At 36.5% G+C, this 24,073-nt stretch overlaps 1 long non-coding RNA gene across 1 annotated transcript; it reads right to left on the bottom strand.

Annotated features, from left to right (window-relative positions):
* Positions 1–544: 544 nt before the first annotated feature.
* On the bottom strand, positions 545–3,167 carry LOC114296763 (uncharacterized). The gene is made up of 3 exons (XR_003641284.2): positions 2,912–3,167; positions 1,087–1,213; positions 545–953 (listed from the first exon to the last, which is right to left on the bottom strand). It is a non-coding gene; the product is annotated as an uncharacterized LOC114296763 (long non-coding RNA).
* Positions 3,168–24,073: the final 20,906 nt, after the last annotated feature.

The following is a 24,073-nucleotide window of genomic DNA, read 5'->3' as shown; positions in this document are numbered from 1 at the left end:
CTTGAGCACAAGAAGCTTCGCTCGAGTGTAGAGACAAAATTCAAGGCAACAACAGTTTTAAAAGAAACAAGCAACCAACTTGCTCCAAATGCAACCAACACATCCCAATAACCAAACTCAATGAGGAATAAGGGGAAACAAGATATGAACAACCATATAAGATAATGAAACCCATATCCAAAATATCAACGGGTCGGATCTAAACTAGAGTTGCCCCCCTTAAAGAATTTTGTCCCCGAAATTAAAGGTAAGGTTGAACAAAGGCAATTCAAACACAACTGGAAGCACAACAACCCACTACAGATGGGATCCATACTTGGAATAGATTCCTGGATTCCAACTCACATTTTATGACCCCAAAAAAGTACTGAGCGTTTTCAAACACCGCTCGAGAGCAAGAAGTTTTGCTCGAGCATAGAGACAAAATTCAGGGCGACAACAGTTTTAAAAGAAACAAGCAACCAATTCGTTCCAAATGCAACCAACACACCACAATAACCAAACTCAATGAGGAATAAGGGAAAACAAGACATGAACAACCATATAAGACAATGAAACTCGGATCCAAAACATCAACGAGTCGGATCTAAGCCAGAGTCGCTATATATAAATACAACATCCATGAAATGAACAACATAAACTCATAAAAATCAATTGTAATCTAACTTACATATCCCAAATAAAAAAATAAAAAATAAAAATTACAATGACATCTAATTTAAACAACTCAGGTACTTCGTATATCTTGAACAAGTGGATGTATGCCAAACCCATTTGATTCAACCCCAAAAATAAATGTTGATTTCCTTTCACCATTTACTCTGTTTCCTTTTATGGCACGATTGAAAGAGCTTCATGCTTCCTCATTCTTCCAAAGCATGTAAAACATATATTAGTGCCACTTTCCCAGTTGCAGTTTATTGATGATTAGACTCAAACAATTTTATTTCCTTCTGCAAGAACACAAATTCATCCTTCAATTAGTTAAGAGATTAATATATTTCAAAAGCACATGGCAATGAATTTATTAATGTTCAGTAACAAATTGATTAATAAGAAATAAATCAAGTAACAAGAAACAAGTACCTTAAGATCATTGAAGAATTTTTGAAGTAACACTCTGAACAACAGTTCCAAGACAGTCAATGAGTTCCTCTTTGGTCATTCCAATACCAATGTCTTTATGAACAAATAAATCCATTTTAAGAAGCCACTTTTGTTATCCGATAGAGTAAGAAAAAGAAAATATGCAAGGAAAAAAAAAAGGTCAGAAATAATAAAAGAAATCATCATACATTATAGCGATTGTCATATTATCTATGATGAATGTTTGATGTAAACCTCTAGTTTCCCAATATCTCCACATTCAAAGTTAGCTATTTTATTGAGTAGAAAATAAAACGAGTCACACTTAAATCCCCAAAAAAATAATAAATAAATACACGAGCACACCACTTTGAGGCAATTTATCAAACATGTGAAAGCCAATTGAAAAAATAATCACTGACTACATTTTTCAACCGTAATAGATTGTTAAGACTATATAAACTGTTATTGCTGCTTCAAGACACCCAAAGTAGTGCTGCTTTGTGCTGCTCAGTTTTGGTGTTGGTCTCAATGGGCTGGTCTCAATCTGTGTGCTGCTTTTTGCTATGAATCTGTGTGCTCTAGCTCATATCACCAAATTGATGGAGGAGTTTGCTCAGTTTTGGTGTTTCTGTTCTGTGCAATTTAGCTGGTTTGTAGTTTGTTTGAGTCTTTTATGTTCCTTTTTGTATTGTTGTTGGGCTCTCTCCTTTTTGGAGCTTAGAGCTTCAGTATGTTCCAAGCTCCTCTTTATTGATGTCCTGTATCCTTCTTGTATACTTTCATCAATAAAGATTTCTCTTTGCCGATCAAAAAAAAAAAAAAAAAAAACTGTTATTGCTACTATGCAATTCTAGGCTTATAAAACTTAAAACAGTTTTGTAGAAATTACTTAAAGTGTCTATAATTCTAAAACTCAAAATTCATTACAACATGTAAAGGTTCGGAAAAAATTCATGATAGACACACCTAAAAAGATGCAAGCCATATACTCTTTCATAATTATACCATAAAATTTTATAATAAAACCACAATGGTTTTTTTAATGTTCATGACAAAACTACAATAATTCGTAACTAGGACTATTCTTATGGTTCTCTCCTTTGTAAGTACACAATTGTTCGTAACTAAGACCACAAAAATTCATTACTTTTCTTAGGATAAGGGAAGTGCATAATTGCATTTCTAAAAAATTTCACCATTAATTTTTTATTACTTTTGTACTAACTAGTCTCTTAGCTTGTATATGAATCATGAATTTGGAAAGGAAAAGAAAATGTGAGAATAGTGTTAGAATAGTGTTGCACTTTAATAATTAGTACCATGGTTATTTAAATTTAGCAAATTACAAAGAATGTAGTATTGATGGGCAACAATTACAGCTTCTGTACAAAGTCCCATTGCTATTCCACCTAATTTTGAATCACCACGCGGCCAATAATTCTAGTTCCAAAAGGACAGCTCATATAAGCATTTCATCAAACAACTTATATGCATACAATAATCAAGCAGTTTTGGTAATGAGTTGATCCTAATAGTCTTTTAAGCATTGTACCACAGATTAACAATCTGTAAACAAAAAAAGAAAAAGAAAAAGATTGTGATATAGCAAGATATTGCTTTAAAATACAATTATATTAATATCCTAAGATTTAGATAGTACATAAACTATTTCAGCACCCGTAATTCATAACAAATAAAACCAAATCAACAAGTATATGAGAAATTGATCTGTATAGGCTTACAACCAATGCACAACCCAAAATCTTATTGTAAGTTGCTTAGTGAAAACCAAAAAGATAATACCTCATAGGCATCAAAATACCTCGTTCGGATCAAATTCACCGTTGTTGCTACTGATGCTTAAAAGTTTTTCCATACAAAATCTTGTCCTCTAGAAATCTGGAAAAGAAGGGAGGGGTGCAACAGACCTAACTTATTTACTGAGTTACTTTTTCAATTGTTAAATAACGATTTTTGACATCATATTACAGCTGATTAATCACTTCACACACTGAGATATATTATTGGAATGTTTTCATTATTTTTTCTTTCTTGATTTAAATGTTGTTATGTGATTCTTTTTTGGTTATGATAATCCAACTACAACATATTTATACTTAATTTTTTAAATAAATTTTATATAATTTATATTTCTACATATTTTTATCTTCCAAATAAATATATAAAAATTAAATAGTTAGAATTACTTTCAATTTTATGTTACTAATTCTTCTTTCTACTTAACAATTATTTTTAATATCAAAATGAGTATTTATTTTTGTATTTTATAATTTAATATATATCATACAAAATTATTATATGATAATTATACTTTTATAATACAATATAACTAAAATTATCAAAATACATAAATAACTTAACTAAAATTAATATATATAATATTCAAGTAATAATTTTATAAAATAATAGCGCCAATATTATCAAAATAAATAATTAAAATCATACTTTAATTTGAATTTGAATTTAAATTTTGAATTAAAATTAAAATTATTCTTTTATAACACACGTTGTATCATCAAATATTTTTTGAAAAAAAAATATAACACATGCATTGCACCGGTCAACTGCTACTATATATATAAAAGCAATGTTTTTCCCTGTCTTATGTGACACATTTTAAAGGCTTAATTTTTTCTTTTTTCCAAAAAAACCACATCAGACCTTTTTTATTTAGATATAATAAAATTGTACACAAACTCAATTTCAATTATAATAACTAATTTTATATGGATTCTGAAAAATCTAGAAAACCCCTAGATGTTGATTTGTGATTATGTATCAATTTTAAGCAGAATATAACAATCCCAATCAAACAATCAAGACAAAGAGACACAACGATTTAACGTGGAAAAAACCACAATTGGACACCTCCAACTGTGATCAAAAAACCACGGGCAACAGCCACAAGAACAATCCACTAAGAAGATTTAAAGGAATTACACAGGTATACTCTCAATTACCTAGCGAATCCACAACGCCTAATTGAACCAACCTCTATGTGCCTCTTCCAACCCCATCTTCACCACGGAATTGTCTTTCTGATGAGCCACTCCGGATTCCACCAAAGCTTCAGGCTCGAATTCTTCAGAATCCACAACTGAAGAATAACTCTCTTTTTTGTGTATAACAAACAAACCTTTGATGTACTCTCTTTAGATCATGAGTTGAATACTCAATAAAAAACATCAAAGAAAACAAATAAAATATCCCCAGATATAAACCTTAAGAACCAAAAAGAAGATCTGGAGGACTTCAATCAATCACCTAGTTTTGGGAGAAAACCAAGTATTTATAGAGAACCAAAAGTAATCCAAGATTGGGAAGAAAACAAACTTCTTGAGAAATCCGGATTCTGAGGTTCGCTCGAGCGAAGCTTTTCTGGCTCGAGCGAGCAGTGTATTTTTCATGATTTCTACTAGTGCCTTGGCTCGAGCGACGAATCCTTGGCTCGAGCGAGGAATACACTCTTTCAGGTTTTTGTATGGACGCAATCCTTGGCTCGAGCGTGCATTCCTTGGCTCGAGCGAGACCTAGCTCGAGCGAGAACTCCTTGGCTCGAGCGAGCAACGACGGACATGCAATTTTGAATGCAATTTTGCATTTTGCTTCGGCCGCGAGATGACCGGGCAGCTCGACCCCCGTAATAATCAGCGAAGTGGCAATCTCGAAAGCATTAACATCACAAACTTCTCTGCATGGTTTGATTCGGGTTTGGATTCGCATCTAATAAACTCATAGCCTCACTGAAATAAAAGTGCGAAAATAAATACATCTGAAAGGAGTTTTGTCAAACGGAGTTGCCAAGAATAAAAACCTAACAATCTCCCCCTTTGGCAATGCCGTGACAAAACACATCTAACAAATAAAATCCTAATCACCTCAACCCATTACATCCAACAAAAACAAACTTCTTTCTCAAGGTCATGATCTGCAAAAAAATCATTAGTGCCACAATCTCCAAAACAACTATTAGTCCCACAAGAGTATATGAAAAAGCAATAGACATATGACACGATTATCTTGAAACATGAGATGGAAAACATGAATAGATGAAAACTAAGACTCATGAAAAACAACTCTCAAACAACAAAAGCAAGATTATAAACCACACAAGCAATGATATGACGATGTAAATAACATGAACATACAAGAAGGGCAAATAGTGCATAGCAACATGCAAAACATATAACCAATCTCCCTTACCAAACATATCAAAGTGTTCATGCTAAACTACTCTTGCAATGAAAAACCAAACTCCCTTACCAACCCAAATCAAGATGAACCAAACTCCCCCTCACTAAAAGTAACCACAAACACTGAGTGAACAAGAAGAAAACGACAAAAATAATATGGTGGAGCAATCTAAAAATTTCAGATTAGTACCTTAAAACACACAAGACTATCCAAGAAGCACCATTACAAGAAAACACAATGTGCACAGTCTATAGAAAATTCCTCATGAAAGAAAGTGATGCATTATGTGAAAAGCATAGATCCCATGATAAAAAGTGTGTGTGTGACTCTTGGAGTTCGACAAACACTAGATTCAATCCTAGTAGTGATATGAAAGTTGGACCTCCGACAAGAGAATCTAAGCACAACTATAGGAAAGTCAAACCACTAGGAATCAAGGGGTATTTGGTGAGTAAAGGCGGAGGCTCCCCCTCAATCAATGAATCTTTTCCCTTTTTTTTTCACATGTTTTTTCTTTCTTTTGCATATTTTGTCTTCTTCTCTTTCTTTTGCTTTTGCTTTTTCTTTTTCTTTTTCTTTTTCTTTTGCACAATCATTGGTGGCTGACACGCTCAAGAGTATGGAAACCGAACCAGAGAAGCATGGATATAATAAGGATGGCCTGGTTGGTGACTCTGAGGTAGCCTTTTCCTCATGGCTAGACTGCAAAGAATTAAGGGGAAAGCCATGGAGATGCAAAAAGATGGAAGGTGGTTAAGAGACTCAACATCACCCAAGATATGCTAGTATAGGTCAATTCCTTTAGAAAAGCAAAAGATCAATGACAGAAGTCCATAAGAAAATAATCACTAAGGCGGAAGACTCCAAAATTTGCTAATCCAAGAGTGTGTACAGAATGAGACATACTAATCAAAAAACACACACTCCAAAATGAGTAAAGACCACAGAAAGCACACACATATTAACATGTAATGGATATTCTCATCAATTCCAATATGCACCAAAGACCACTCAAAAATTTCAAGCTTGCAAAACCATACTAAGAAAATCTTTTTGGGATTTTTTTTTTTTTTTTTTTTTTCATTAAAAACAAGACACAAAAAAAACAAAAGCTAAAACAAAGAAACAAATTAACACAAGTCAAGTTTTCTCACCCAAATCTTTTTGATCTTAACAAAATTAGGTCTAGCGGTCTTGGTAAATGTCGCGGTGTTGTGAACACCCTCATGAATCTTGGTATTCCGCTTAGACATGTAAGGCTGTCTCCTAACCCAAAAAGTATTCAAATTCCTACCCTTTTGAGACACTTTCCCATGCAACTTATAACAATAAGAGCGAATATGACCATGCAAACCACAATGATGACAAATAAAAACAGGGAGTCTAGGGTGTACCTTCTTTTCTTTTACCTTACCAACTCTAGGAAGTTTGAGAAGTCCATCCTTATGTTGAAATTTTTGTTCTCCCTTTCCTTGAGTTCTTGTATCATGAGATGTTGAAGCACTCTGTTTTTTATCTTTCTTACCACCAAAGCCAACGCCACTCTTGTCACAACTCATTTGTTGAGATCCAATGATATCCTCCAAAGTCTTTGATCCTCTGTTCCAAAGACCAATGGTAGCCATAGCACACTTGAGCTCTTTCTCTTTCTTGATCATTAGTTCTTCCAAAGCAACTTGTGACATCTCAAGAGATTCAATCTTTTCTTCATACATGGCATGGGTTTGCAGCAGCTCATTCCTCTCTGTCTCACAAGTCAACAATTTTCCACAAAGAACTTGTCGATCATCAGCTGCCTTGATGGCATTAATCCTGGCCTCGGAAATCTCTTCCTTAAGTTTGACATTCTCACTTTCACATGCTTTGAGTTTCTTTGTGAGTTTGTCATTCAACTTGAATAAGTTAAGAGACTCCTTGTACAACTTTTCATAAGCTTCCTCAAGCTCTTCATGATCACTCTTCGAGGATTCATTATCAGTAGTGTTCTCAACTGACATCTTCGGAGACTCTGTTTGTCCTTCAGTTTCAGAAGCCGCCATGAAGGCAAGAAATTGCTTATGTCCCTCTTCGCCTAGATCTTCGTTGTCACTAGCATCGTCATCAGATTCTGATTCATCATCCCAAGTGATAGCAAGGGCTTTTTTCTTCCTCAAACGAGTGGGGCATTCTGAAGCAAAGTGGCCAAATCCTTGGCATTCATAGCATTGGAAACTTTCAGAGTTCCCTTGTATCTTTCCTTTCTCCTTCTTGGCTATAGGATTAATTTTGAGTTTATCTTTGCCTTTAGATTTATGAGAATGAGTAGATTCCAAAAGATTAGGATTCTTTTTCAAAAAAGATTTTTTAAATTGTTTAACAAAAGCAGCCATAATCTTGGAATCTATCTCGCAATCCTCATCAGAATCCTCTTCCACTTTATGAGTACTACTAAAAGCAATATCTTTTTGTTTCTTTTTGAAATTCCTATGTGCCTCATAAGTTTGGAGATTTCCAACCAACTGATCCAGCTTGAGGTTGTCAACATCTTGAGCCTCCTCGATAGCCGTAACTTTTGGTTGGAACCGATCGGGCAAGGATCTCAAAATTTTTCCCACAATTTTGGATTCTGGAATTTTTTCACCTAAATTGAAGCTGGAATTTACAATGTCACTCAACTTCGCATAAAATTCATCAAAGGTCTCACTATCTTTCATTGAAAGGTTTTCGAAACTAGATGTGAGCCTTTGAAGTTTTGAGCGTTTAACAGAAGGAGTGCCCTCATGAATAGTTTGTAAGATATCCCAAGCCTCTTTTGCGACTTCACAATTACAAATACGACTAAATTCTTCAGGTGTGACAGCGCAAAAGAGAGAATTGATAGCTTTACTATTCCAGCTACTATTTTGGTAATCAGTTGTGTCCCACTTATCAATTGGTTTGGGGATTGTAACTCCATCAATGATAATTGTTGGTTCAGTCCACCCATTCATGACGGATTGCCAAACTTTTTCATCAATAGATTTTAAAAAAGATCTCATCCGAGCTTTTCAAAAAGAATAATTGGATCCGTCAAGTAGGGGTGGTCGAACCATAGAATTTCCTTCATGAATTGTATCCATTATCACAAATCAAACAAGATCTCGTTCTAAAAGAATTTTTTTTAAAAAAAATAGAACGACCCGCTCTGATACCAATTGAAAAATCTAGAAAACCCCTAGATGTTGATTTGTGATTATGTATCAATTTTAAGCAGAATATAACAATCCCAATCAAACAATCAAGACAAAGAGACACAACGATTTAACGTGGAAAAAACCACAATTGGACACCTCCAACTGTGATCAAAAAACCACGGGCAACAGCCACAAGAACAATCCACTAAGAAGATTTAAAGGAATTACACAGGTATACTCTCAATTACCTAGCGAATCCACAACGCCTAATTGAACCAACCTCTATGTGCCTCTTCCAACCCCATCTTCACCACGGAATTGTCTTTCTGATGAGCCACTCCGGATTCCACCAAAGCTTCAGGCTCGAATTCTTCAGAATCCACAACTGAAGAATAACTCTCTTTTTTGTGTATAACAAACAAACCTTTGATGTACTCTCTTTAGATCATGAGTTGAATACTCAATAAAAAACATCAAAGAAAACAAATAAAATATCCCCAGATATAAACCTTAAGAACCAAAAAGAAGATCTGGAGGACTTCAATCAATCACCTAGTTTTGGGAGAAAACCAAGTATTTATAGAGAACCAAAAGTAATCCAAGATTGGGAAGAAAACAAACTTCTTGAGAAATCCGGATTCTGAGGTTCGCTCGAGCGAAGCTTTTCTGGCTCGAGCGAGCAGTGTATTTTTCATGATTTCTACTAGTGCCTTGGCTCGAGCGACGAATCCTTGGCTCGAGCGAGGAATACACTCTTTCAGGTTTTTGTATGGACGCAATCCTTGGCTCGAGCGTGCATTCCTTGGCTCGAGCGAGACCTAGCTCGAGCGAGAACTCCTTGGCTCGAGCGAGCAACGACGGACATGCAATTTTGAATGCAATTTTGCATTTTGCTTCGGCCGCGAGATGACCGGGCAGCTCGACCCCCGTAATAATCAGCGAAGTGGCAATCTCGAAAGCATTAACATCACAAACTTCTCTGCATGGTTTGATTCGGGTTTGGATTCGCATCTAATAAACTCATAGCCTCACTGAAATAAAAGTGCGAAAATAAATACATCTGAAAGGAGTTTTGTCAAACGGAGTTGCCAAGAATAAAAACCTAACAATCTCCCCCTTTGGCAATGCCGTGACAAAACACATCTAACAAATAAAATCCTAATCACCTCAACCCATTACATCCAACAAAAACAAACTTCTTTCTCAAGGTCATGATCTGCAAAAAAATCATTAGTGCCACAATCTCCAAAACAACTATTAGTCCCACAAGAGTATATGAAAAAGCAATAGACATATGACACGATTATCTTGAAACATGAGATGGAAAACATGAATAGATGAAAACTAAGACTCATGAAAAACAACTCTCAAACAACAAAAGCAAGATTATAAACCACACAAGCAATGATATGACGATGTAAATAACATGAACATACAAGAAGGGCAAATAGTGCATAGCAACATGCAAAACATATAACCAATCTCCCTTACCAAACATATCAAAGTGTTCATGCTAAACTACTCTTGCAATGAAAAACCAAACTCCCTTACCAACCCAAATCAAGATGAACCAAACTCCCCCTCACTAAAAGTAACCACAAACACTGAGTGAACAAGAAGAAAACGACAAAAATAATATGGTGGAGCAATCTAAAAATTTCAGATTAGTACCTTAAAACACACAAGACTATCCAAGAAGCACCATTACAAGAAAACACAATGTGCACAGTCTATAGAAAATTCCTCATGAAAGAAAGTGATGCATTATGTGAAAAGCATAGATCCCATGATAAAAAGTGTGTGTGTGACTCTTGGAGTTCGACAAACACTAGATTCAATCCTAGTAGTGATATGAAAGTTGGACCTCCGACAAGAGAATCTAAGCACAACTATAGGAAAGTCAAACCACTAGGAATCAAGGGGTATTTGGTGAGTAAAGGCGGAGGCTCCCCCTCAATCAATGAATCTTTTCCCTTTTTTTTTCACATGTTTTTTCTTTCTTTTGCATATTTTGTCTTCTTCTCTTTCTTTTGCTTTTGCTTTTTCTTTTTCTTTTTCTTTTTCTTTTGCACAATCATTGGTGGCTGACACGCTCAAGAGTATGGAAACCGAACCAGAGAAGCATGGATATAATAAGGATGGCCTGGTTGGTGACTCTGAGGTAGCCTTTTCCTCATGGCTAGACTGCAAAGAATTAAGGGGAAAGCCATGGAGATGCAAAAAGATGGAAGGTGGTTAAGAGACTCAACATCACCCAAGATATGCTAGTATAGGTCAATTCCTTTAGAAAAGCAAAAGATCAATGACAGAAGTCCATAAGAAAATAATCACTAAGGCGGAAGACTCCAAAATTTGCTAATCCAAGAGTGTGTACAGAATGAGACATACTAATCAAAAAACACACACTCCAAAATGAGTAAAGACCACAGAAAGCACACACATATTAACATGTAATGGATATTCTCATCAATTCCAATATGCACCAAAGACCACTCAAAAATTTCAAGCTTGCAAAACCATACTAAGAAAATCTTTTTGGGATTTTTTTTTTTTTTTTTTTTCATTAAAAACAAGACACAAAAAAAACAAAAGCTAAAACAAAGAAACAAATTAACACAAGTCAAGTTTTCTCACCCAAATCTTTTTGATCTTAACAAAATTAGGTCTAGCGGTCTTGGTAAATGTCGCGGTGTTGTGAACACCCTCATGAATCTTGGTATTCCGCTTAGACATGTAAGGCTGTCTCCTAACCCAAAAAGTATTCAAATTCCTACCCTTTTGAGACACTTTCCCATGCAACTTATAACAATAAGAGCGAATATGACCATGCAAACCACAATGATGACAAATAAAAACAGGGAGTCTAGGGTGTACCTTCTTTTCTTTTACCTTACCAACTCTAGGAAGTTTGAGAAGTCCATCCTTATGTTGAAATTTTTGTTCTCCCTTTCCTTGAGTTCTTGTATCATGAGATGTTGAAGCACTCTGTTTTTTATCTTTCTTACCACCAAAGCCAACGCCACTCTTGTCACAACTCATTTGTTGAGATCCAATGATATCCTCCAAAGTCTTTGATCCTCTGTTCCAAAGACCAATGGTAGCCATAGCACACTTGAGCTCTTTCTCTTTCTTGATCATTAGTTCTTCCAAAGCAACTTGTGACATCTCAAGAGATTCAATCTTTTCTTCATACATGGCATGGGTTTGCAGCAGCTCATTCCTCTCTGTCTCACAAGTCAACAATTTTCCACAAAGAACTTGTCGATCATCAGCTGCCTTGATGGCATTAATCCTGGCCTCGGAAATCTCTTCCTTAAGTTTGACATTCTCACTTTCACATGCTTTGAGTTTCTTTGTGAGTTTGTCATTCAACTTGAATAAGTTAAGAGACTCCTTGTACAACTTTTCATAAGCTTCCTCAAGCTCTTCATGATCACTCTCCGAGGATTCATTATCAGTAGTGTTCTCAACTGACATCTTCGGAGACTCTGTTTGTCCTTCAGTTTCAGAAGCCGCCATGAAGGCAAGAAATTGCTTATGTCCCTCTTCGCCTAGATCTTCGTTGTCACTAGCATCGTCATCAGATTCTGATTCATCATCCCAAGTGATAGCAAGGGCTTTTTTCTTCCTCAAACGAGTGGGGCATTCTGAAGCAAAGTGGCCAAATCCTTGGCATTCATAGCATTGGAAACTTTCAGAGTTCCCTTGTATCTTTCCTTTCTCCTTCTTGGCTATAGGATTAATTTTGAGTTTATCTTTGCCTTTAGATTTATGAGAATGAGTAGATTCCAAAAGATTAGGATTCTTTTTCAAAAAAGATTTTTTAAATTGTTTAACAAAAGCAGCCATAATCTTGGAATCTATCTCGCAATCCTCATCAGAATCCTCTTCCACTTTATGAGTACTACTAAAAGCAATATCTTTTTGTTTCTTTTTGAAATTCCTATGTGCCTCATAAGTTTGGAGATTTCCAACCAACTGATCCAGCTTGAGGTTGTCAACATCTTGAGCCTCCTCGATAGCCGTAACTTTTGGTTGGAACCGATCGGGCAAGGATCTCAAAATTTTTCCCACAATTTTGGATTCTGGAATTTTTTCACCTAAATTGAAGCTGGAATTTACAATGTCACTCAACTTCGCATAAAATTCATCAAAGGTCTCACTATCTTTCATTGAAAGGTTTTCGAAACTAGATGTGAGCCTTTGAAGTTTTGAGCGTTTAACAGAAGGAGTGCCCTCATGAATAGTTTGTAAGATATCCCAAGCCTCTTTTGCGACTTCACAATTACAAATACGACTAAATTCTTCAGGTGTGACAGCGCAAAAGAGAGAATTGATAGCTTTACTATTCCAGCTACTATTTTGGTAATCAGTTGTGTCCCACTTATCAATTGGTTTGGGGATTGTAACTCCATCAATGATAATTGTTGGTTCAGTCCACCCATTCATGACGGATTGCCAAACTTTTTCATCAATAGATTTTAAAAAAGATCTCATCCGAGCTTTTCAAAAAGAATAATTGGATCCGTCAAGTAGGGGTGGTCGAACCATAGAATTTCCTTCATGAATTGTATCCATTATCACAAATCAAACAAGATCTCGTTCTAAAAGAATTTTTTTTAAAAAAAATAGAACGACCCGCTCTGATACCAATTGAAAAATCTAGAAAACCCCTAGATGTTGATTTGTGATTATGTATCAATTTTAAGCAGAATATAACAATCCCAATCAAACAATCAAGACAAAGAGACACAACGATTTAACGTGGAAAAAACCACAATTGGACACCTCCAACTGTGATCAAAAAACCACGGGCAACAGCCACAAGAACAATCCACTAAGAAGATTTAAAGGAATTACACAGGTATACTCTCAATTACCTAGCGAATCCACAACGCCTAATTGAACCAACCTCTATGTGCCTCTTCCAACCCCATCTTCACCACGGAATTGTCTTTCTGATGAGCCACTCCGGATTCCACCAAAGCTTCAGGCTCGAATTCTTCAGAATCCACAACTGAAGAATAACTCTCTTTTTTGTGTATAACAAACAAACCTTTGATGTACTCTCTTTAGATCATGAGTTGAATACTCAATAAAAAACATCAAAGAAAACAAATAAAATATCCCCAGATATAAACCTTAAGAACCAAAAAGAAGATCTGGAGGACTTCAATCAATCACCTAGTTTTGGGAGAAAACCAAGTATTTATAGAGAACCAAAAGTAATCCAAGATTGGGAAGAAAACAAACTTCTTGAGAAATCCGGATTCTGAGGTTCGCTCGAGCGAAGCTTTTCTGGCTCGAGCGAGCAGTGTATTTTTCATGATTTCTACTAGTGTCTTGGCTCGAGCGACGAATCCTTGGCTCGAGCGAGGAATACACTCTTTCAGGTTTTTGTATGGACGCAATCCTTGGCTCGAGCGTGCATTCCTTGGCTCGAGCGAGACCTAGCTCGAGCGAGAACTCCTTGGCTCGAGCGAGCAACGACGGACATGCAATTTTGAATGCAATTTTGCATTTTGCTTCGGCCGCGAGATGACCGGGCAGCTCGACCCCCGTAATAATCAGCGAAGTGGCAATCTCGAAAGCATTAACATCACAAACTTCTCTGCATGGTTTGATTCGGGTTTGGATTCGCATCTAATAAACTCATAGCCTCACTGAAATAAAAGTGCGAAAATAAATACATCTGAAAGGAGTTTTGTCAAACGGGGTTGCCAAGAATAAAAACCTAACAAATTCTATTTGAGAAATACATATTTTCCATATATAATTATAATTTAATTATTATGACAATTGAAAAAAAAAACTATCTCGATATACAAATAAATAAATAAATAAGATAAAGCGTGCTTGATTATGTATCACAAGGATCAAAATAAATTTTTTTTGTCTCTTATTTTTTGCCTTAATATTAATTTATACTTAATTTTTTATTTAACATGAAATTATCTATTACAAAACATTTATATTTAATTTAAATTTTATATACTTATATACAATACCTATGAATAATTTGAAAAGAATAACAAAGAAATAATCAATATTCTACATAATTAATTTATATATTTTCTTTTTAATCCAATCACAATATATTTACATTTAATCTTTTAAATAAATTTTGTATAGTTCAATTTCTATATATTTTTATTTTTCAAATAAATATAAAATTAAATAATTAGAATCACTTTTAATTCTATATTACTAATTCTCTTTCTAATTTAACTATTATTTTTAATATTAAAATGAGTGTTTATTTTTGTATCTTATAATTTAATATAGGGCGCTTAGTCGAAAAGTTCAAATTTGAATTTGCTTGGTCAAACAGTCCACGCGTTAAATGTTTTGTCCAAAAGGACAAGCCTAGATAAAATGACCAAAATATCCCTATATATATCATATACACAGTAATGCGTCACAAACATCACAAAATCTCTCTCTCTCTCTCTCTCTCTCTCTCTCTCTCTCTTTCTCTCTTTCTCTCTTCATCTCCACCACCACTGTCCCAAAACCACCGTCCTTCCTGCCATACCTGGTCCACTATATAGAAACACCACTATTGCGAAGATTTGGAGTCCTAACATGATTAATCCAAAATCTTACCATACCAAATAATAACATTAATCCCAAAAGTCCTCTTTCCCATTGAACTACATATCAAATATTACAAATTTTTAGATTCTTGTCTTACTTACAACAACATTAACATAGTTCAAGATGCTAAAGGATAAAAATAATAATACTTTAATAGCGTACAAATATCAAGGCAAGGCCTTGTTACAATAAAATGGACACGCGGTCCTAAAACACATATGCTCGGAGCTTCCACATAACACATCCATGAGCCTTCATGCCCCAACAAAACAAAAGAGTCCACCTCTTTCTCATAGGGGTGGTTGCACATCACTAATTCTTGAAATTATTAGATAGGAATGAGTTAGATGCTCGGTAGAAATACTTTTAACAAAGTATCTAATTATTCGAAAATCCATATGGCATTATTACAACCAAAACATTTTCTTGTTCAACTCATGTTAAAGGTTTAAGCAACGAAACTTAGATATTATAATTTTCATGAAAAAAAAAATCACATTTCAACACCGGGGGGTAAATATGTCGTGAAGCCCTTAAGGAGAGTCCCAATACATACATATACATAGGTCTATTTCAAAATATTCCCACATTTGCCAGCTATTAATGCGACAGGGAATGAGCATACAAAATCATCTATTTTTTTACTTTTACCTACTACAATACGGCAGGATCAATGGATACCCAAAAACACTTTCCCACATTCGTTTGGTAATAAGCTCAAGACAAGGCAATTGGGCACCTAAACTTTTCACCGCACGGGTACTAACAACACACAACTCTTTCCAAAAATCGACTCCCTACCTGGACTCACATGCTATTTACCACCCATTTAAACAACCTTTCCAAGATTTCCAAACATTCATATATTCTTTAGGTAGAGGGTAATGTACACCTCTTAAGTAATTTAATGGAGTAATGAGAAACAATATTCATAATTCAAGAAGAAGAAAAAAAAATCTCCAGAGATTCTAATTTCACAAGTCTCAATCAATACATATTCAAAATATCATAATCCATTCATCAATTTTAAAGAATTAAAAATCAATTTCATCTTTTCTCCAAATTTTACAACTAGGGTTTTCACAAATTTGGGGCTTTTACCCGTAAATCATGTTAAATGCTATTTCCTAACTAAAATCTTCATAATCCATAGCCATATAGAAATCTTAAGAAAATGTAGAAAAAATTTTATTTTTGAAACAAAACCCAATTTTGTAAACTCAAACATTAAATTATAGCATCAATGTCATAATAGCACCACATAAACATCCTCAAAATAAAGAGATAAAAGATTAAAAGTAATCCTACCTCATAGATAAAAGTAGAGAAGCTAGATCAAGTTGATTCCTTCAAAAAATCCAAAATCCAATTGGTCAAAATGTTGATCTTCAATTGTTCTTCATCTTTAATGCAAGATCTATGGTGGATTCTTGGTGAAAAATAGATAAAATCAAGGTTTGGATGAAATCAAGGTTCGCGTAAAGAGCAAGAAACAACTCCCATAAGAGAAGATAAGGCAACCCAATGATATCAGGGATAGAATAACTTCCAATAGAATTACAATCGCCGCTCCAAAATCTAGTTCGAAATCTAAAAGAAACTTTCACATTTCAGTCTCACACTAAATGATGTGAACAACAATTCGAAAGTGGTGTGCCTCTCTTTCAACTCATTCACAAGAATTACCTCTACGAGCCACAAGAACCCATCGATCCTACGAGACAAAAGTCAAACAAAATGTGTCACTAACTTACCCTACAGTACTCGCGTCTCAAACAGACTCAAACTGAAGAGAATAACTCTCAGTTATCTAACGACCTAAAATCTTAGAAAGATAAGCTCTTACATCACATTTACACCCCAAGAAACCTATCGGTTGCTCGACAACCAAATTTTCAAACAATTACCTCACAACACTTCATAAGTCCTCAACCCCCTCTCATGAGAAGAAAATATTCTAATAAGAGTTCCATCTGCCAATCATGGCCTTCGACGAAACACAACCCAACAAAATCAAAGTACCACGAACTACGTTCTTACAACACAACTAGTGTTCCATGTTCACACCTTTAATCAATTGTGTCTTTTTTTTTCCCCTTCTTCTTCTTCTTCTTCTTCTTTTTTGAAATACTTAAGAACCAAAAACACCAAAAAATAATATTTCCTGACTTTTAAAGGAGATTATTCTTCATAGAAAACTTTATATATATATATAATGTTTTAGATGCGCACAAGTGAATTGTAAAAGTGAAGAGTTTGAAAAAGAAATTTATTTATTTATTTATATATATTGTTTGAAATAGTTAAGGGTTATACACATCATAAGAACGATTCATTAAAATCCGTATTTTAGCCTACTTGCAAGTAGCAAACTTCAAACCGTTTCCAAACGAACGGATATATGATGCTTTGTTCCAAATTAGGCGATCTAGTCTATTCTTGTGTGTTGTACGCATCACATAGTAAATTCTAGCTAATAACCAGAATAAGAACGCATGTGTTTTCAAAAATAAGATATCATGCTTAGTACAGGAAGATCTTTGATCGGGCGAGCGGCGGTGCTCATAGATGACCTTCCCCAATCGTACCCAAGTTCCCGAGCCGAGGCAACTTTGGTGATGACGGACACGTGGCCTTAGGCACGAGTTAGGGTTTCCTAAATTCCTCTAAAAATAAAATATTTAGGTGGCGACTCTGTATCTGGAAAAACAGTCCATGTTTGGTACTTCTTTCTTAAAAATCAGTTTTCCAAAACGATTTGTCGGATTTGGAATCTTTGGTGATTTATCAATCTCACATCGCACATGGTGAGATCAGATTAAGAACCGTGACATTTGAGTCCGAACTGTAGCATGAAGCCCAAGGGCGCGCCTACACCTCATCTTCTTCCTGTACTTGAAGAAATTTTTGTTGAATGGCATTGGCGTAATCCGCCATATAGCTCGGAATGAAGTGCTGAGGAGGGTTTTGGATGAACTTAGCTTCGTGGCCATAATCGAGCTGTGACAAGGCCGTCTTCCATCCGCATTTGAAGAATATGTCCTTTGCAGCTTCACATTGCAGGATGTAGATGGCCTCACCCTCCTTGTAACCACGGTCTTCAGCGTCGTCCGCGCTTTTCTTTAGCTCGGCGATCTCTGCATCCTTCTTTTTCTCAAGCTTGGCAAGCTCGTGCAAGTAGCGATCTTTCAGCCCGGCTAAACCCTTCTGCTTGTCCGCTTCCGCCGAATTGACCAAACCGGTGAGTCGGGCTATTTCGGTCTGTAGCTCGGCCGTTCTTTTTTTGGATTCCTCTAGTTCGGCCGTCTTGGCGTTGGCTTCTGCCACAGCTTGCCGTGTGGTCTTACGCAGCTCCAACACGCGCTTGTGAGCAACGTGATTCTTCTGTATAGCCTGCAGAGAGAGAGATAGCAATAATGATTAAAACCGTGCAAACAGATGTATAGATTAGAAAGACAACAAAAGAAACTTACCAGCACCATTGACTTCGTCGCTGAGCGAATGGCCTTCAGCTTGATCAAATGATCATGATGCTCCATGTCGGCTGGCAAGTATACACTCTTAGCAAGATTGAAGGCGAGCGAGTGGTCTTTTTCAGCGACCGCTGAATATGTGTTCACAATGGTCTGGTTCTTAAAGGTCACTCTTGGTGCCCACTCAGAAGGGCTAGCCCGGTCAGAACGCATGGGTTCTGGGCTCGGTTGTGTGGTCTCTAGAAATACGGTGTCATCTTCATCGACGAGATGTGGCCCGGTCGAAGAAGTGCGAGCGCATTTACTGGGCCGAGATGACGAGGCATGAGCTATTGGAAGAGCTACCACGGCCTCATGTGTTTGTCTGGCCCGTAGTACCTCGGTTTGGTCCCCGACGGCTGGGGCAGTTCTTTCGGTGATTAGTGCTCTGACTGCTCTCTTCTTAGCCATTTCTTGCTCCTATGTTAATGGGATCAGATTGATCTGAGGTAGTGTTAGATCTGGTTCTGGTGAAGGTTCTAGAAGGAAATCTGTCACCCTAGTCTTCTTCCTATTGCTGTATCTGTACGTCAGTTCAAAATTGAGTAGCTTGGCCCAACCTCTATCACGGTACCAAAGCGCAGCGCGGAGTGCGTCTAGATTGGGGTATTGGTACTACGATTTTAGTTGGTTCAAGTCTGCATAAAGAAAAAAGGCAACAGTTAGCGCGGCACAAAACTTATAAACAGTAAAGAAAGCACAAGCTAAGCCGATGTATTTATACCGGCTACTCCTTTATTCCAGTAAAATTGGTTGTCCGGTATCTGGGCTTCCTGATCTTCGAAGTTGCCCGAGACCTAGAAAAAGTCGTCGTCATTTACGTCTTTGTCCGGTGTATTTTTGATTATTTTCTCTCGGTGTCTTCTTATTCTTAAATAACATACCCAGCCATCTTCATTCTGGCCAAGTGAATATTGGTGAAAAAGCTCGGCTAAACCGAGGTTGAGGCCAAGCCGGCGATTTAGCTCGGTGATGCCATTTATTATTCTGTATGAATTGGTGCTAAGTTGGGTTGGGCATATTCTAGTTTGCCTAAGGAATTCGCATAGGAGTGGTTGAACTGCGAATCGGAGGCCGGCTTCAACAATGGATAGCACGGTAAATGGAACAAAACCTTGTTTTCCCCAGGGCGTGGTATCTAGTTCGGTTAGGGAAAGATGGACGTCGTCTGGAATTTGGTAATCCTTTCGAAACTCAACTATGGCCCCTGGTGAGTTTACTAAGAATCGATATTTTCCCATGTGGACTTAAATTATGTATAAATTAACTCGGAGCCTTAGCTCGATGTTGAGATGACGTTGGGTATCTCGGTTGAGCGTACAAATGTGTGTCTGGCCAAACCTAGTCAGTCTGCAAAGTGAAGATAAAAAGTGTTACGCCCAGACAAGTGCACCGGGCTAAATAAGAAGGATAAGCAAATGATAAAAACTCTAGATTGGCTAAGTAGGTTGCAACCTTTAGCTCGGTCATAGTGCAAGTTTTTAGCCCAGTTATTGAGCATTAAGGGTCCTAACCCAGTCAGGGCACAAGTTTTTAGCTCGGTTATTGAGTAAGGTTTCCTAGTCTGGTTGGAGTGAAGGATTTTAGCTCGGCTAAATGAAATGGAAGGTTCTTAGACTGGTTGAAACTTAAGGTGTGGCGTGAAGTTTTACTTCGGTTAATGGGGGAGTTATCTAGTTCTGCTGGGTGCACACCTAAATACAAACAGGTTCCTAGTTCGGTTGAAGTATTATTTTAGATCAAATGAGTCATTTTTCAGATTGTTTGTGAATCCAGTGGATCTATTACATGGTTTTTGGAACAAAGTGGTTATTTCCCATTGAAATGGGAACTATAATAGTGTGTTTTGAGAAACATACGAATATTATACTACATACTACAAGACTATACAAACAAACAGAAAATGGGATTGAGTTACTTACAGTTTGAAGACAGGAGGACGCAGATCAAAGTCGCAGGAATGGCAGGGAGAATACGAGCTTTGCAAGGATTATGGTGGTGAAAATGGAGGCTCAGAGGGCAAGAGAGAGAAGATGAATAGTAGAAGTGGTTGGTTCAAAACGTAGGGTTTTTGTATAAAGCGTATGAAAAAGGCAGGACTGTTCAAAAATTTCGAAGTACGAGGGCGGCGTTGACAGCTGTACTCAACCAATAGGGGGCCATCCTACTGTCTATGGAATAGCAAGCGATTCAGATGTACAGCGTGACTGAAGAGACGTTTTTTGACCGAACAAATCGGTGGCCCGATGACAATTTAGCTCGGTTGAAGATCTGAAGTTTTAACTCGGCTGGTAACAAATAATCCCAATCATGCTACGCAGATGGAATTAAGGGGCAATTGAGAGGGAGTTTTTATGAGCATTAAGGCCGAGCTAAGCCCAGGCGTAGTAATAGGCCGTTCTATGGGCCGTGGTGAAAAGGGCTTAGCGAGTGGACCTTAGTGTTAGCTTGGTCCAAGTATGGTTACAGCCACTACGGTCGGAGTGGTGATAATTAGCTCGGTCATAGTATTTGGAGTCGAGGTATTTGGGCTTCTTATGGTGGACCTTGCTCTTGTTAGCTTGGTCAAAGCTTGCTGTAGTTAGTTCGGTCTCAACAGACAAAACCGAGGTACAAGTGAACAAGAGCCGAGCTATGTGTTGCATGTGAAGGCGCTGGATTAAGTATGACAAAGGGCTAGTGTTAGCTCGGTCATATTGTCATCTAATCGAGGTAAAACCATCTCACTTGGTTTAAGCAGTGAGGGGGGTGTTGAAGAATAAACATGATCTTTCAGGAGTGTGATTCCTAGGAGGACTCTACATGGAGGAATAAGAGTCCTACTAGTATTGTGCCAGGCAAAAACTATAAAAGCTCACAACATAGCCTATGTAGAGGTAACACACAACTTTGATTCTCGAATACACATAGCTTTTGTCTATTTGTCTATTTTGCTGACTTAGGCATCGGAGAGGTATCCGGCACACACCCGCCGACTAGCTCACGTTTGTGTTTTCAGGGAGTAAAGCGACGACATTTGGAGGAGTGCAAACTTGATCAACAGAATCATACGAGAACATTATTCCATGCTCGTACACTTTCTATGATAATGAGAGTAATTAACCCTATTTGATGTATTTTTAACTTGTTAACAAAACCTTTAGTTTGTACCGTGATAATCATTAATTTTGTATTGATATTATTGTGCAAGAGCAATAGAAATGTCTTGGTACACCATGTAGAGCATTGCTCTCGGACCATTATAAATCAATACAAAGTTGTGATTTATACAATTATCTTATCATTTGTGATGAATGTACTTGTGTTGTTGTGATTTATTAATACAATTAACCAATAACATTATGCTCGGATCGTATGGTCAAAAAAAAAATTAAATAAATAAATAAAAGATAGTTTTAATCCCTAAAATATACATTATTTTTTATTTTAATTTCTTAAGTTTAATTTTGTCATTTTAGTCCTCAAAATTGTCAATTTAAGTAAGTTTGTTTCTAGGTCTAACGTCTGTCTACATTGATAACGGAAATATGGATAAAAGACAATTTTAATCCCTAAAATATGCATTTCTTGTCATTTTAGTCCTACGAGTTTTAAATTTTGTTATTTTGGTCCTCAAAGTTGTGAATTTAAGTTAATTTGGCCCTAACTCAAGTTGACAACGTTGAGGACCAAAATTACTAGATTTAAAACTTGAGGGACTAAAATGACAAAAAAACTCAAACTCATACTGTACAGGGGAGAAATATTCATTGTTTTCCATACGCCTTGATACCAAGCTCACCTTGCTCCGAATGGACTCTGATTCATTACGAATAGAACATAAGTAAGCTACCCGGTGGGTGGTTTGCTAGAAAACCCCTTCCGACGGTCAAGTTAGTTCACTTGAGGAAGAAATAGTGCAGACCACTAGAGAGAGAGAGAGAATTGCAAAAGTTTGCTTACCCTTCTCTGGTGGTCAACGTGCGCCTTATCTAGGTTGGCTAGGCAGCTCAAGACTGTGCCCACACTATCTCTGTTGTCCTTTCTGGGACACGCGGTAGTACTTCCCCCGCTCTTCATTACATGCATATGCGTCAATACCACCAACTAACATTGGTAAAATTGCCAAACGGTATTAACAAGTTTAGGTGGATTCCTCGCCAAATTCTATTAGGCCACGTGGTATGCCCTAGCCTAGCAACCACTTTTGTTATTCTCAAATATGCTAGCTAAAGTCCTCTAGTCGATCCAGCATAGGTCAGCCGTCGGTCGATTTTCTAGCTCGGCCAAACCCACTATGGCATTGACCTTTAGCCTGTTTCTTGTTCTTCAGCTCAGTCATAGGTGGTTGGCTTGCCCTTGACTCAGCTCGGTCCATAACCAAAGTGCAATTCATTATGTAGCTCGGACCTCACACTACCCGACCCAAGCTTGTGGTCCAAACCAAGCCTAGCTCGGTTGGTTCAAAGGTTGGTGTTGGCCCAGCTTATTCTTAGCCTGGCCCAACATTAGAGCCTTGGTAGATTTAGCTCGGTCAAACATCGAGGCCTATTTAGCTTGATCCAACGCCGAGGCCCATTTAGCTCGATATATTTGTTCGGCACAAATTCCCCTCTCAAATATTATTGTACAAGAGCAATAGAAATGTCTTGGTACATCATGTAGAGCATTGCTCTCGGACCATTACAAATCAATACAAAGTTGTGATTTGTACAATTATCTTATCATTTGTGATGAATGTTATGTTGTTGTGATTTATTAATAAAACTAAACAATAACATTATGCTCGGATCGTAGGGCCAAAAAAAAAATAATAATAAATAAATAAAAGATAGTTTTAATTCTTAAAATATGCCTCGTTTTTTATTTATTTATTTTAGTCTCTTATGTTTTAATTTTGTCATTTTAGTTTTTAAAATTGTCAATTTAAGTCAGTTTGATCCTAGGTCTAACATCCATCTACATTGATAATAGAAATATGGATAAAAGATAATTTTAATCCCTCAAACATGCGTTTCTTGTCATTTTAGTCCTTCAAGTTTTAAATTTTGTCATTTTGGTCCTCAAAGTTGTGAATTTAAGTCAATTTGGTCTTAACTCAAATTGACAACATTGAGAACCAAAATTACTAAATTTAAAACTTGAAAAACTAAAATGACAAAAAACTCATACTTTAGGAACTAAAATTATCTTTTATCAAAGGATAAAATACTTTTCCCGTTGTCAATGTAAACGGACGTTAGAGATATGACTAAATTGACTCAAATTGACAACTTTGACGATCAAAATGACAAAATTAAAACTTGACGGACTAAAATGACAAATAACGCATATTTTAAAGATTAAAATTCTCTTTCATCCCCACACACGCACACGCGCACAAACACACAAAAAAAAAAAAAAAAGGTCATTTAGGTGAAGAAAAAAAAAGCGATTGTATTTTTTCACTATCATTTTTGGATGAGTAAGGAAACAAAGCATGCGAGAGAGATATAAGTAAGATTTCTTCTTTTTTTATTTTAAGGGATA

Source organism: Camellia sinensis, chromosome 9 (genome assembly GCF_055761805.1).
Source record: "Camellia sinensis isolate YWXY chromosome 9, ASM5576180v1, whole genome shotgun sequence".
Lineage (NCBI taxonomy): Eukaryota > Viridiplantae > Streptophyta > Magnoliopsida > Ericales > Theaceae > Camellia > Camellia sinensis.
The sequence above is the reverse complement of the archived record's forward strand: the minus strand, read 5'-3'. Positions and strand labels throughout refer to the sequence as shown.